This window comes from Carettochelys insculpta, chromosome 11 (assembly GCF_033958435.1).
Source record: "Carettochelys insculpta isolate YL-2023 chromosome 11, ASM3395843v1, whole genome shotgun sequence".
NCBI lineage: Eukaryota > Metazoa > Chordata > Testudines > Carettochelyidae > Carettochelys > Carettochelys insculpta.
Genome location: NC_134147.1, coordinates 23488097 through 23504264, shown reverse-complemented (window position 1 = coordinate 23504264; position 16168 = coordinate 23488097). Strand labels below are relative to the sequence as shown.

Sequence of the window (16168 nt, the reverse complement as noted above, 5' to 3'; positions counted from 1 at the left end):
TTCCACCTTTCCTTCTAGTTTTGCCATTACCTGCTGTAGAAGGTAGGCTGCTGCATGTCAAATCCAAAGTGCATACGTGTGAATTCAGAGGCACAAGAGTCCAGCAACAGTGAGCTGCAACTCTGCGGGACACGCAACGACTCTGCAACTCTGCAAGTTGCGGGACACGCAACGACTACACGGTCCCTACTTCGACGTTGAACGTCAAAGTAGGGCGCTATTCCCATCCCCTCATGGGGTTAGCGGCTTCGACGTCTCGCCGCCTAACATCGATGTTAACATCGAAATAGCGCCCAACACATGTAGCCGTGACGGGCGCTATTTTGAAGTTAGTGCCGCTACTTCGAAGTAGCGTGCACGTGTAGACACGGCTATAGTGTTGGAAAGTGACACTATAATCACTACAAATTGTTTAATAAATAAGGTCTTTTGAAAATGCAGCCAAATGCATTGACAGAGCTGGACAAAGAAGCCAGGCATCTAGGTATCAGGGAAAAAAAATTCTTGGAAGCTCAGACTTGGGTGTTTGTAGCAGTTAGGGCTTTTTACGTACACTACTCCCCAGCATTTAAGTTTCTGGCTAAATGCAGAGAAAGGAATGAAGGCAAATAAGTATTCTAATATTATAATATCTTGTTGCCCCTTCCTGAATCAAAGGGATCAGCACGCACAAGGTATTGTACTGTGGTTGAGTCAATCAACCTTTCATGTAATCTGTGTCAGAATTAGACTCTGGAAAAGTAATTCAACAGCAGCCAAGGGAAATCAAAGCACAAGTCCCGTTGACTTTTTATGGAAATCCCTATGAAGCTAGCAAAAGAAGTAACAAAGTGTTGTCTGTATTATAGTTTTACAAGTTTGTCTTCAGGAATTAACTTCCATTGAAAGGTTCTGCTGCTTTGCCTTTTAAAAATTAGTGCCCTGTGGATGCACAATAAAGATCAGTCTCATCTAACTCTTATTTAAACTGATGTTCTGCTATCTCAGAGTTGTCTTTGTGACCCACGACCATGGTGGCTCTCTTCATTCCAGATAATAGGACTGTAGTATGAAAGTAAAGCTGATGGTGATGATAAATCTGAGTTGCCAGTTATGTGACAATGAGCTCTTCATACACTGGCAACAAAGTAAAAGCACTTCTACCGGGAAAGAGAAATGGAAAGGTGCTTGGAAAGGTGCATAAGAAAAGGTTAAATAAAGGTGGATAGCTCCAGCTCAACCACAGATAAAATGGGTGAAAAATGAGCAAGAGGAGAGAGAAGGGGTTGTGGGGTAAAAATACTAATCAATTCAATTACATAATGGGGTGTTCTGCTTATTATTTCTCAAGTTCCTAACCACAAGGAAGAGCCATTTTTAGATTAGTTTCATTTGTACTAGGTTAATTTCCAGGTGCAGTTACATGCTAAACAGAAATTGCTTGCTTTTTAATGGTATAGAATGGTGCCCTTTCCTACACTGTATAACTATTTAAACATTGAAATGTATGGACATAGTGAAGTAAATGTACATGATGCTTTACAGTCCCATATCAAACTTTGTTACCTGTCTTTGAGACTTTGTAGGCTAAGGCCCTGATCCTCTATATGCTTACACACATGCTTACCACTAAGTACAGGAACAGTCCTGTAAACCTCAGTAGGGCTATCCGTATGCTTTAAGTTAAGAACACATGTACATCTTTACAGGACTGCAGACTAAGGTCCCATTAAAAATGGATTGTCTCTATTTTATTGTCCCTTCCTTAGTGCATCAATGCTTGTCAGTAACTTCTTTATACATTTTACTTATGTTGTATATGTGCCCTCATCACAGAAAGATAGTCTTTAGTTTTTCCAGTTCAAGAACGCTTCACCGTTCAGAAGAGGTGCATAAGTGTATTTTTAAAAATTTTAAATGCATATTTAAATCCTGTTGAAGTCAAAATATTAAAGCATGTTCATCTGAATTGGACCTTAAGTCTTCTTGATCCTGTACTGAAAACGCTAAGGCCGCATCTACAGGGCACTGCCCTTCAGGGAGACACATGTTATTGAGCAAAGGGGAAACAGTCAAATGAGGTCTGGATTTAAATATCTCACACCTCATTTGCATGTCCCACAAGCTCTTGCTTCCGAAAGAGACTCTTCCAGAAGCAAAAGCAGCCATGTACAGGGGATTTATGTGGAAGGAAACCCACCTTCTAGAAGAACTTTTATTCCTCAAACATTTGAGGAATAAGGGTTCTTCCGGAAGGGGGTTTCCTTCCAAAGGAACCCCATCTACATGGCTGCTTTTGCTTCTGGTAAAGCCTCTTCCAGAAGCAAGATCTCATGGGAATATGCAAATGAGGAATAAGATATTTAAATTCGGCCTCGTTTGAATGCTCCCCTTGGCTCATTCACATGCCCCTTCTGGAAGGGCAATGCTGTGTAGGCATAGCTTAAAAGTGAAGCTGTTCATAGCATTGGACCCAAATGTGTTAAAAGTGTTGTCGTCTTAGCTCACAAAGGTTACATTTCAAAATGTTGCATGCTGTTTGGCTCAATATTTGGAAAACTAGAAGTAGCTATGGCCAGGCCTACAGTAAAGGCGAAGGTTGAATTAAGGAGTTGTCTGTACCTACCAGGAGAATGACCTGTTGAAATCAATCTGTCTGGGGTTGTCAGTCAACCCCTGTACTCCTCACTATTAAGGGGAGTAAGGGAGGTTAATGGGACAATCTCTCCTATTGACCTCCCTCAGTGAGGACAGACCTTATAGTTGACTGCTGATATGTCGATTCTAGATACGCAATTGCCATAGCTAGAATTGTGTATCTGCCGTTGACTTTAAAGTCTAGCGTAGACCAAGCCTAAGATATACAGCTCCGGGTACATTAATTACATAGCTAGAGTCGACATACCTTAATTCAAACTTCCACTCCATCTCTACTGTGGGGGGTTGCAGAGGAGTACTGGTAAGGAGCAAGAGTACTGGTACCAGTGGTGGCACCCTCTGAGTTCAGTTTAATGACTCCAGAAGATCAATGCAGCAGCATCAATCTCCATTGTGAAGGCATGCCCTGTTTCTAAAAGGTCATGTTCAGGCAGCCATTCATAAACATGGTAATGTTCTGTCAGTTGTACGAGATAGTACAGTTAGCTTGTCCAATGTCCAAAAGACAAATCATTTTAGGATTTTAAGAATTCCGTCTTTCCTCTAAAAATTATAATATGCTATAACTTTAACTATACAGATCTAGGAATCTATGAATGAACCATGTAATGAACCATGTAATGCACTATGATGAACCATGTAATATATATATATATAGAGAGAGAGAGAGAGGAACCTGTTCATAGAGTCTTAAATTCTTAAAGATGAAATTCTTAAAATCCTAAAATGGTTTGTCATAGAGCATGTCTTCACAATGGGGATTGATGCTGCTGCATTGATCTTCTGGAGTCATTAAGCTGAACTCAGAGGTTGCCTCCACTGGCACCAGTACTCTTGCTCCTTACCAGTACGCCTCCTCCACCCCCCACAGTAGAGATGGAGTGGAAGTTTGAATTAAGGTATGTCGACTCTAGCTATGTAATTAATGTACCTGGAGTTGTGTATCTTATATATATAATTTAAGAATCATCTGAAGGAGAAGAAAGTGAAACTATTTTGTTAAATGCAAGAATAGGCTTACCATCTCTAACACATTTCTAAATTACCTCAAGACATTTTCCTTTGCTTCATAATTGGAATTATTTATCTTGTGGTAAACATACATTGCAACACACTGCAACAATCAGGTGGTGTTTAGAGAGTCTAAGAACTTCTATTTAAGCAACACATGACTAATATCATAGAATTCACTAGTAAAACAGTGAGCTAATAATTTGTTAAAATCTCAGCAACAACTAAAGCTGAGGGACTTGTATACACTATTTGGCAAGTCATGCCAGAGGGGTAGATTTGTAAAGTGCACTAATTTGATGCATTCTAATTGCCCTGTACAAATCCTCTTGAAAGATATCTATTTTGCATTCACATAGTCCTTTATCTTAATGGGAACTGATTATCTTTTGAAGCATGCCAGCAGGGTCTACTTTGGGCAGTTGGTATACAACATGTTAGAATACTTCACAAATCACTCTTTTCCAGCGTGCTTAGCTGGTGCTGTATAGACAAGCCCCTCTTGTAACTAGAGGCATAACTGTCAGTATGAATGTGCATGGCCCAGGAACAAGGCAGTCAAGCTAATTAGCTACACAAATCTTTAAAAATAAGCAAACTTTGCTTTTGCCCCCCATCTGTTTGGAAAAAAACATGTGCCTGTCACCCCAGGCAAGATAATTTTGTATTAAATCAAATAACAAAATGGCGACCAGGCCAAAAATGGTAATCCCAGCAATTCTCTGCCAAATCACTGGAGCTGTGAGCTCCAAGAGCACCACTTTGTGCCCAGCATTTCCAAGCCAAGAATCCAGCCTTTTCCCCAGGGGAAAGAAACGGGCCCACACATGAAGTACTTCAAATCTGTGTTCCATCTTAACACTTACCCACACACTGGATCCAGCCACCCATCTAGCTTGCTTGCATTCCTGCTCTGTGCCTGAGATCCTTTTTCGTTGAATTCTCCACTGACTAGCATGAGGCATTCCAGCATAACAAAAATGTAGTGACCAATATGCTTGTAGGAGCAAGGCAGAGTGAAAACCACAGTAACCTGAGTTAGTTAAATACAATTCCTGATAGTTTTCACTGTTAGCTATCTGTTGACTCATGCAGGGGGAAACTAAAATAGACTTCTCGTTACCAGGCCAATACACATGGGAGAATTCCCTTTTAATCTCCAATTTTCTATCAGCAAATCTAGGCATGACAGAAAAGGCAAATCCCACAAAACTGGAGATTCCAGTGCCTATCAGGCAATGGATTTCCCTAGTTGTGACCTGAATCTCCTCAGGCTACCTACCCAGAACACGAAATTGAGGATTGGAGAGAAAGCTATTTCTTCTTCAGTGGCAGTGACAAAAACCATATTTTGCTCTTGCCAGCAGCTTTGTGACTATCTGGAAAAGGTAGCTACTACTCCCATGAATTAGCAGGATCAGAATCTATTAGTCATACTGCATGGGAGTGCATACTCACCAGCACCTAAATGGTGGATTGTCAATTGAGTGGCCATATTTTAAAGTGAAAAGCCTGTCACCTTAACTGTCCAGGGATGGGATGAGGGCATCAGGGAAATAGACCAAAAGAAATTGCCTACTCCATCTGTTCAACTAAGCAGCTTCCTTCTTCTCTTCTTCCCCTGACCTATGGACTTGAGTCTACATATGGGGGAGTGTTTGGATCCAGGACTCATGTGGTGGGTGAGATAGATGGTCTCCAAAAGGCTTTGTTGTGGGAATGAAAGGAGGCTGGCAGTTTATGCCAGATTTGGGGGTCAATGAAGTCTTTGAGGGATACGTGCACTCAGCCAGTTGTCATTTGCACCATCTACGCTGACCAATGGCTCCTTCAGGAGATACCCCTGCAGGAATTAGGAAAACTGGAATCAAACACTCATTTTGAGTACCCTCCCATTATTCAGGACCACATGGTCACTCTAACTGCTAAGGAGTAGAAATCTCTTGCACAGAGTGCACAGAAAAGCATAATCCCTGTGGAGGGAGGAATTACCATTTTTAAAATCAGTGTGTTATACATACTGCCTCAATTAAATGACTTGCCTAGGATTTTTTCTTTGGAATCTAACCCTAAATTTGTTGTCATGATATAGATATCTCATTTGTTTAAGGGTGCTCATCATTTAGAACTCTTTTCACATTCTCTGATCTTTTTTTCTGCATGATTTTGCATATCTTTATACCAGACTTCTGAGGAGTGTGGATCTCATTATAGGGAGTGCCAATGAATGGGATTAACCCTAAATGAGATTTTAGTGGGTTCATGCCATCTGTTTTCATTTTTTCCATTAATTCCTAGTAACAAAGTAATACTCTAACTAGTGACAAATTTCTCTTTTAAAAGGAAATAACATTACTTGGGGCTTTTTGTTTTGTGTTTTTGTTGAGCTTTTTTTAAAGTGTACAGTAAGTTGAAGTTAAAACAGTTAAACGAAATGCAAAAATTCATCCAAACTCCATTTGCCAAAGATAAACAGTTTGAAAACAAATTTCACATCTCTGACAATGATGACTGTGTTTATAGTATGTTTCTATTCCCTTACTTCATTCTGCTATCACTACAGGCTTGCACACTGTATTTAGATATAAAACAGAAACACATTGAACTTGCTGAACTAGCTGTTGCCACACTGCAACTCTAATGGGCTTAGTGACCACAACCTACAGGGGCCAGAATGTGTCAACAGCAAAAGGGCCAACCTCAATCACTGGCTGTGTTTTAGAGTTGTTACATGTTTAATTCTTTGCAGCTTAGTTCTCCTGCTGTTTTGGCTGCTGAGAATCAAGGCTCATGTATTGCAGCGCCTTCATTGCCTTATGTAATGCCACAAAGGTCCCAGCAGGAGATCTTTCAGTAGAGCAGACAAGCCACAAGCCAGGGCAAACAGGGCATCACAGCTTCCTAATAAGATGACTTATTAGACCTGGGGCTTGATGCAGCTTTTATTTAACCACTTCATTTGCCAGCTACGAAAAGTTTGCATTGTCTCTAAATCTGAAACAAAACAAATGGTTTGTTGATTTGTGTCCTCTGCTTTGACTATAAATAAACAGACCATATATTTCTGGTGTCATAATTTATTACCAAAATTGTATATTTTCCCCCTACTATCTGATATTCAATCACATGTTAATTTATGGTAGATAGGTATACTTATGTTGGAGAGGTCACTGCTTATATAGGACTTTTGAGTGTGGTTATAGAAGGCCAGTAATGAAGTGGTTAAATTACTGAAAGTGCCAGAACAGCTTCCTGTCTGCACATGCAGAGGCCTTAGGCAGTGCCTGCTGTTTGGGAGCAAAAGAGAGTACCTTGCCTTGTCCAGGTGGCGGACAGGCAAACCATGTTATTAAAAATCAGAGATTGCAGAACCTTGATCTTCAGACAAAGCCCCTAATTAGTCCTTAGCAGGAGAATAAATAGGTTTCTACATCAACAAGGGTGAAAATGGCTCCTTCAGTTTCATGAGATAATCTCTACTATTGTCAATTTATAGGATCATGTTGGGAACTCTTGTCATTTGGGCCACTTAATGATACAATATTTCTGCTCATATAAAATATAAGCAAATGTCCTCTTTCATATCTGGTACCTTAGGGGAGACATAGGCATCTTAACAAATAGCTTTGTGCCCTATTGACTGCTCCTTCTGTCTCTGAGCCTGATCCAAAGCCCATTGATTTGGGCCCTGTGAGAACATATTTTGAAGTGCTTCTTAGTGGAGTTCCTGTAATCCCCTTTTTATTTTCGTATAGAAATTACACAATGAAGAATAGTAACAGAGAGGAAGCCGTGCTAGTCTATACACTATCAAAACAAAAAGCAGTCAAGTAGCACTTTAAAGACTAGCAAAATGGTTTAATAGGTGAGCTTTTGTGGGACAGACCCACTTCTTCAGACCATTTTGGCTGAAGAAGTGGGTCTGTCCCACGAAAGCTCACCTAATAAACCATTTTGCTAGTCTTTAAAGTGCTACTTGACTGCTTTTTGTTTTGACACTGAAGAATATGTTTTAAATTTTGGCATAGTTCTGATTAGCATTGTTTTTGCACCAGACTTGATTTTGTGTGTGTGTGTGTGTGTATATATATATATGTATATATATATATATATATATATATATATATATATATATATATATAAAGCTGGTAAAAATCTATCAAGTAACATCATGGCCTAACTTTTGATTTATAAACATTCCTTGTAGAGGAAGCATCCTTGTCTAAATAGTTTCAAGGCTCACATACTTCATCTAGCTCTATGATAAAATGGTACAGTAGTTTTCAAGGACTCTCCTTGCCTAAACAATTTGGAATAACTTGATTTTATTCATTCCTGTAGTATCTATTATTTGTAAGTAAGGTTAGCAAGTCATAATGTAGTATTACTAGACTGGAAGAGACCTTGACAGAAATTCTAGTCCAGTCCCTTACATCAAGGCAAGACTAAGTATTATCTGACCATCCATGACAGGTGCTTGTCTAACTTACTCTTAGAAATGTCCATTAACAGAGATTTTTTAGACAACCTCCTTAAACGATTTATTCCAGCATTTATTCCTGACTGCCCTTGCTGCAAATTAAGCTTACTTTATATTTCCACTATTTTAAGATTTACTGTAAATAATATGAGCAATGTATATTAAAAGGCACTGTTTTTAACAATTTTATGCTAGTCTCTGACATCTAAGAAACAAAATTTCAAAACTGTTTCTTCTGAAAGTTATCAAGTTATCTGGTAAATTATCAAGATTCAAATTATTAAAACAGGATTTGGGATGCTTATTTTTTATGACTCAGTGTATTATGACTAAGCAGTGGACTTTTTGCATATGTTCACCCAAAAGTTGTTAGACAATTGCAGAACTAGCAGGTGTCATTTACTCTAAGTGGAACTTCTAAGAATTACTATAATTTGCTGTCCTGAAAGCAGGGTGTTTTGTTGTTTGGATTCAGTGTGTTCTGGATAGAATAGGGAGTGCTTAGAGAGATTTCCTCCTGCATTATGTTTTATTGGTTTGAGATGTAAGAAATGGTATGCCAGATCTTTTGATTATTGTAACTAGTTCTAAACAAGAAAAGCTAACATCAGTTTTGACAACAAACAAAACCTGTTTTTGTTCTATCAGTTGTGTTTAAAAGAGTTCAATTTCAAACCAAACACAACTTGTGGTTATTCTGTCAGATATTTATATAGCCACTGGGGCGCCATAGTTACGCACTGCATACATCATTGTATTATTAAAATGTACTTAATGAACATTTTTTTCTTTTCTGGTAACTACTTCATTGCTTTAAATGAATGCATTCCAATAGAATTTGTAACAAATGAGTACTTTGTGTTTGCATTAATGCCAAACACGTTTAACAAATTTTTAACAAGGAACACTGGCATAAAGCCAAACTCCTAGAGGGACACCGAAGGAATGCTATAAATTCAAACTAGATTTTACCTTTTCACTTAACTCAGCAAGTGTCTTAGGTGTCTTTGGCATCTCAGTATTACAAGTTTTCAATTTTGTGTTGGATACAAATATATATTAATTATTTCTTCTTGGTTGACCCTCTTTGGTAGAGACTTTTAAATATGTATAACAGTTTTTGATGGACTGCTATGCTCACTTAGAAGCAGGCAGGGGGGCTTTATTTAATCACAGTCTTCTTTGTGGTTCTAACTGTCTCCTCACCAGGATTTGGCAGTGAAAAAGTTACAGGAACAATATAAGTCCTCAGGTTGCAGTGACAGATTGTGGGTAGCCTATTGTGTTCAATAACGTATTACTGTAAGGTGCAAGGGTGAATGCTGGCCCCAGTGTTATTTAGCCTCTTTTTCACGTGCATCCTCAGCCACGCAGTTAGGGACCTGGATCCTGGAGTCTACGTAAAATACAGACTTGATGGGTCACTTTTTGACCTTCGTCATCTGAATGCTAAAACCGAGATGCTTGAGAGGCTCATCCTTGAAGCCCTTTTTGCTGATGACTGTGCACTTATGGCACACAAGGAATCTGATCTCCAACTCATCATCAACAAGTTTGCTGATGCCACTCACTTCTTTGGTTTGACCACCAGCCTAGGAAGGACCCGAGGCACTGTTTCAACATGCTCCAGGATCTACTGTTCTCCCCGCTTCAATCTTTATTGAAGGAACAGAGTTAAAAACAGTAGAGGAGTTCAAGTACCTTGGCAGTGTGATAGCCAATGATGGCTCCCTTGACAAAGAAATCAATGCCAGAATCTGCCAGGCCAGCCGGGCACTAGGATGTCTGAGAGTGCAAGTGTTAAGTCAGCACAATATCCGACAGTCCACTAAACTGAAAATGTACAAGACTGTAGTCCTGACCAGTCTTCTGCATGGCTGTGTAACCTGGACCTTGTACAGAAGACATATAAAACTGCTGCAGCGCTTCCACGCACGCAGCCTGAGGTCAATACTGCACATTCGATGGCAGGACAGAGTTACAAACCTGGAAGTCCTGGACAGAGCAGGAACCATGAGCATCGAAACCATGATTCTGAAAGCCCAGCTTCACTGGACAGGGCACGTCATACGAATGAAAGAGTCAAGAATCCCTAAGCAACTCCTCTACAGTGAACTCTCCCAGGGCAAAAGGAATCAAGGTAGGCTTTGCAAGAGGTATAAAGACTGTGTGAAGGCCAACATTGCTCATGCTGGTTTAAAACCAGATCAGCTAGAGCCAGCATGCAAAAGACTGAACAGGCTGGCGTGCTCTCATACAACACGCGTATGACAACTTTGAAGAGCAGCGACGCATATGCCTCATTGATGCTTGTGAGAGGAAGAAAGCGACAGCAGCAGCTGCACCAACAGATTCAGGATGCTTCCCTTGCCCTCACTGTGAATGCCCATGCTATTCAAAGCTTGGACTCCTCAGCCACGTGCAAGTCCACAACTGAGGAGCCTGTGCAAGCTCAAGATGTCATCATCAGACACGATGGACTACCTATATATGTGTAAGGAAAATTATAGTGGAGCAGATTTCTATTAGATTTGCATAAAAAGAGCAATATCATTCCTGGTGTTTCATTGTAAGTTTCTAAATATTGATCATGGTTTCCAATTACACTTGAAAGGAAAGGGGGGAAACAATTTTCAAGCTTCTCATTGATCTAAGCTTCAAGATTGCACTGCCATGAACTGATTCTCATCTGAATCCAGCAGCTGAATCCATCCGTAGATGTTAGTTATGCTACCATGGTACTTGTCACTGGAGATCTTGGAAATCACCTCTTCTGTAACATATGCTAATATTGAGAGTTACAAGTATGTGAACAAACCACATACTCATTTTTAATTGCAATTTAATATATGAGAGTAATTTTTATTATGGCATATCAGTTTTAAACAAATACAGAGACTGAAAAATAATATTTAGCACTCATCCAAGATTCTCAAAGCATTTTAAATACGAAGCCTTACAACTCACTGTGAGCTAGTTGTGTATTAACCCCCTTACTCAGGAGGGCAGACTAAAACATAGAAAAATTACATGACTGGTCAGGGTTAGACAGTGAGTCAGTGACAGAATCAGGAGTAGAACTCCATCCCATTTTCATTAGCTGTATTTCGTAGTTTGGGGATGACCACAACTACTTAAGACAGCAACTGCATTAGACTATAAGTGATTTCTATAGCATAATTTTAAAACTGGTAGTATCAGTGGTCTTTAATCATGTTTTTGAATTATTATATTTCAATGAGTTGTTTAGACCAAGAAAATTAAATAATTTATTAGTATGTTGATCACAATAATAAACAAATCTTCATTAGGAATACAAGAAAGTCATTCTGATGCCATTTTAAAGATGGTAAGTCATAATGCTGATAGAATGTTAAGGAACAGAAATGGCCCTACTGGATTTTCATTAATGATAGCCTCGTAGCACAAACATTTGATTAGATACACACTTCCTAACAGTAACCATCTATTTTTTCTCTCTGTCCCTCACTAATTAACATATCAGTTATTGGCTTTTTATGCTGGTACAATGTGTAACAAGTTAGAAGACTGCAATATAAGTCTATGTGAATGAGTATCTGTTTTTGTATGCGGGTGCTTGTTGCAAACATTTGGAAAGCATATGGAATGCAATGGACTTTAACCCAGATGTCAAAAATAGCCTGCATTTTACTGCTGTTATTAAACAGTTTCCCCTTTAACCCCTTTGTGTTTTCCCTCTCTCTCCCAGCTTGTTTCTGCAAATAACCCCTGAAAGGAAAGGAGTGGAGGTAGAAGCCAGTAATCAGGCAGGTGTCTTTATCCAAAAGAAAAATAATCTGAAAAAAACATTATTGGCAATCACATGTTTTATATCTTCAGATCCTTGTGTAATTTTCTTTCAGTGATACCTGACATTCAGAGGTGCTGAGCACCTTTAATTCCCATTCACATCATTTGGAGTTGTGGATGCCCTGTACTATTGAACATCAGGTCCAATGTATCTAGCCAAATTGGAGGGTTTTAATTTTTTTTTTTAGTGACTAATGCTGTATACTGCCTTGAAAAAACACAAATATAGATTGTATTTACTTACACTCAATAGATGTTTGATAGCAATATCCTTTTATATATTTATTTGAGTAATATTCTGCATTTCCCTTTTGTGGTGAAGAGGTCTTTGATGTGTATTTCCAATAATAGAGTTTTCTAGTGACTTGATTGGATGTTTAAGGATTTGGAGTTTTGTACAGGAGTTATATTATTGTACAACAAACACTAAACTAAAAGTGAGAAAATGGACTTCAGAGGGAATGTATTTTGCATTTTATTGCTTTTCCTCAGACTAGTATTGTTTAATCTGAGTTCTTACTCTTAACAGCATAAATAAGTGTTAATTGCAGAGGTGATTTACTTTTAAAATATTGAAGTATATAGAAGATTTTGTATAATTATTTTATTTGTTTCCCAACCTGTAAAAATTGTGTAAATATTTTTGTTCCAATAATTGCAGGTATGCAAACATCTCATTAATTTCCTTGGGTGTTTCCTGTATCTATATATCTCTTTGAATTATGATTTAAAAATTCTCAGTATACAAAAGAATGGGAACTATGCACAGTTCACAAAATGTAACACATGCTATGACTTACAGTTTTCATAAAAAGTTTGCAAAGATTTTATGTGCCAGAACTAGTAACATGATCCACTTTAGGAACTCCTTTGCTTTCCAGCTCTGCAGAAGTCATTTTTGTCCTGTTCCATAGCCTGATCCAAAGCCCACCTAAGTCATTGAGAATCTTTCCTCTGATTTGGATGGGATTTGGATCAGGCCATAAGTGTTTTAACCAAGAGAATTGCACCAAGTTCTTGCCTGAAGACTGATAGTTCATCTGACTATAATTGTATATATAGCCACTGCATGGACATGTACCTGTAAATACAGATTTGTGGAGCTACACTTTCAGCATAACCTCCTCTCTAAAGTGTCAGCTTTTAAAAATAAAAAAAAAAAAATTAGCCAAATAATTCTGTTTACAAGACAGTTTTCCTAGTCTTTTAACATTACCATGAGCAGAAAGATTACCTATTGAATGTAATAATATATTTTATGTCATTTTGAAACAGACAATTTAGAAACTTGTCAGTTACATGACTTTGAGACCAACCACTGAGAATTGTACGCAGTAAATGCACTTTACCTTTTTTATCACAAGCCTAATAAATGCATATACTCTGCAGGGGAATTGTTTGGTTTCCTCCCCCTCATCTGACCTATACATGTACTGAAGAAAACTGACTGCACTGTATTCAAAGATGTTAGGCATTTTATAGTTACTGTTGTATTGTTACTGTCGCAATTAAAATGTCTTCGACCTGACCCACATATCCTTACTACCAAACTTTGTGCCTGGTCCAAAGCCCATTGACACCAATACAAGTTTTTCAACTAACGTCCTCAGGTTGTGACTCTGGCCCATACTGCATACTATTTTGAGAAATCCCATTGACTTCAATAGCGCTACTTATATTAGTAAACATGATGCTTGTGGGTAACTGATTACAAGACAAAAATGGTCATAACAAATGTTTGTATACTTTAACCTTTTATAAATCTGCTATTTGCATTTCTAAAATACCTCAGTCTATGTTCTAGCAAATTGAAATAGAATTACATTAAAATATTAGTAAAGTGTTTTGTTACATTCAGGAGTCTTAATTCTGGAAGGTCACGTGTGGCACTGAATACCCTCACCTGCCATGGAATTCATTGGCTGTGTCTACACTAGCTCCCAACTTCGAAGGGAGCGTGGTAAGTAGAGTGTCGGGAGATTATTAATGAAGTGCCGCGGTGCATTTGCAGCACTTTATTAAGCTAATTTTTCCCCGTGGCAACTTCGAAGCGGCGAACTTTGAAGTGCTGGCTTGCATGTAGCCGCAGCTAACCCACCAGTATTTTGATGAGTAAAGGACTTCAAAGTAGCCCAGACACTTCAAAGCACCAGTGGGTTAGCTGTGGCTACACGCAAACTGACACTTTGAAGTTCGCCGCTTCAAAGTTGCTGCAGGGGAGAATTAGCTTAATGAAGTGCTGCATTACAAATACACCAGTAATCTCCCGACACCCTACTTACCATGCTCCCTTCCAAGTTGGGAGCTAGTGTAGACACAGCCATTGGGAAGTAAGTGCCCTTAGTACTTCTGTGGGGGCAGCAGCAAAAAGCGGCATCTATCTCTTCTTTCAAATAGTTATGTTTTTCTACTTGCAGACAAATGCAAGGAGCATGCCTTCTGTCAGAATAAAAACCTTTAGGTTTGTCCGCAAGGGCCGCATTTCCACTCAAAGACCACATACATTTGCTTAAGACAAGCAAATATGTTTAACATGTAAAAAAAACCGCAATAGCCTGCAGTATCTCACATCTTTAGAATTTGAAAGCAGACACATTCTTTTAGATTTTGAGGTACAAGTAAACTATAGGGCTGTGTCTACATGGAGCCGTAGGGCCGACAGTTTGATGCAAATAAGCAGTCTTGAAAATGCAAAATGGCAGTTTGTTTGGAGATGCATGTGGTTAATTTGCATATTTGTGAGGCTAATTTGCATTTTTCAGCAGAAATCAAGCTGTGTAGATGTGATTCTGCCACCAAAAGCTCCCTTTGTCAGCAGCCCCTTATGACTGATTTTTTGCAGGGGGGTTTTGCCAGTAGAACCACATCTACAGGGCTTGATTTCTGCCACAACATGCAAATTAGTCTTATGAATATGTACATTATCCACGTGAATATGCAAATAACTAGACATTTTGCATTTTTGAGACTGCTTATTTGCATTAAACTGTCATCACTAGGGCTCATTGTAGACACGCCTAGAAGAAATAAACATGGACCTTGGTAATAGGATAATAGATTCAAATTTGGAAATCTTTTAAATTCTTACTCCTTACATAGCAAAATTTCTACTTACTGGCATAAGAGCCTTGACTGAGTAAGAACTGGGACTCTTTGTACATGGCAAGCATGTTAATAATTGAAATGGTTTATTGTGTTACAGTTGTCAGAGGAGCTGGAGAAAGAGGAGGAAAAAAAAATGCAGCACTGCAGAATTAAGCCGATAATCTGTTGCAGTGGATTTCCAAACATAACCATGACATCCTGGAACAGATCATAGAAACAGAAGATGAATGCTGAGGTTTTTAACAGATGAAATGCTGCAGTAATTTTGGTGTCTTCTCCATTATTCCTTGTAGTCTTTATGAAGTCATAAACTGGATAATAATGAAGGTGACTCAATCTGAAATTACAAGACCTTCATTTCCATCTTTAATGGATCTTGTGTTCAGAATATTATTATTTAGCGAAGTTCAGTTAAACAGCTTCTGTAACCAGTTTTGATAAGTTGGTATTGATTTTTAATGCGTAATTCAGGTTCTGTTACATGCAGTATCTTCATCTGCTGATTCTGGCTAGCATATTCTACAGCTACATTTGCTTATAACAGTGTACTAGATTGGCAAAGAGGTATTAGTAACCTGTTATATAATGGGATCTGCATTCATCTTACCCCCAGTTAGAAGAGAGCTTTTCAGAAAAGTAAAACCTAAGTCTTTACCCTCCTCTGTTTTCTTACTTCTACTGTGATTCAAATAATCACATTTCAATATTATAACAAGTGTTAAGCTCTGGGCCAGGTTGGAAATGAAATCAATTTTTGGTACTACTTGCTGTTGACAAGGTTAAGCCTTATGAAAATATGGTGTGTGTCTCTGACAATGCATGGGGCATCTAAAATGATCATCAATAATTTACATACTGAATTTATATATTGGTGGATGGTAAAAACTTGAGGTATGTCTATGTATATATGTGTATACATGCACACATATACAGGAATCGATCAACTTTTTACCATCCAAATGCATATAGGTATTTATTAATAAAAGCTGGGACTCATAAATATATCAAGATAAGAAAGCTGTGAATACAGTATATGCATTAGGCCTCCTATAAATGAAGGACCATTTGTCATTATTTTCTATATTGAGCAAACAGCCTCGGACA

General features: G+C 38.5%; 1 protein-coding gene across 1 annotated transcript in view; it reads left to right on the top strand.

Moving 5' to 3' along the window:
• ERC2 (ELKS/RAB6-interacting/CAST family member 2) overlaps nt 1-11888 on the top strand; it is an 868752-nt gene extending 856864 nt beyond the window's left edge. The window contains exon 17 of the mRNA XM_075005383.1: nt 11859-11888. The gene's annotated coding sequence lies outside the window, so the exon portion shown is untranslated. The remainder of the gene's footprint in view (nt 1-11858) is intronic.
• The last annotated feature ends 4280 nt before the right edge of the window (nt 11889-16168 follow it).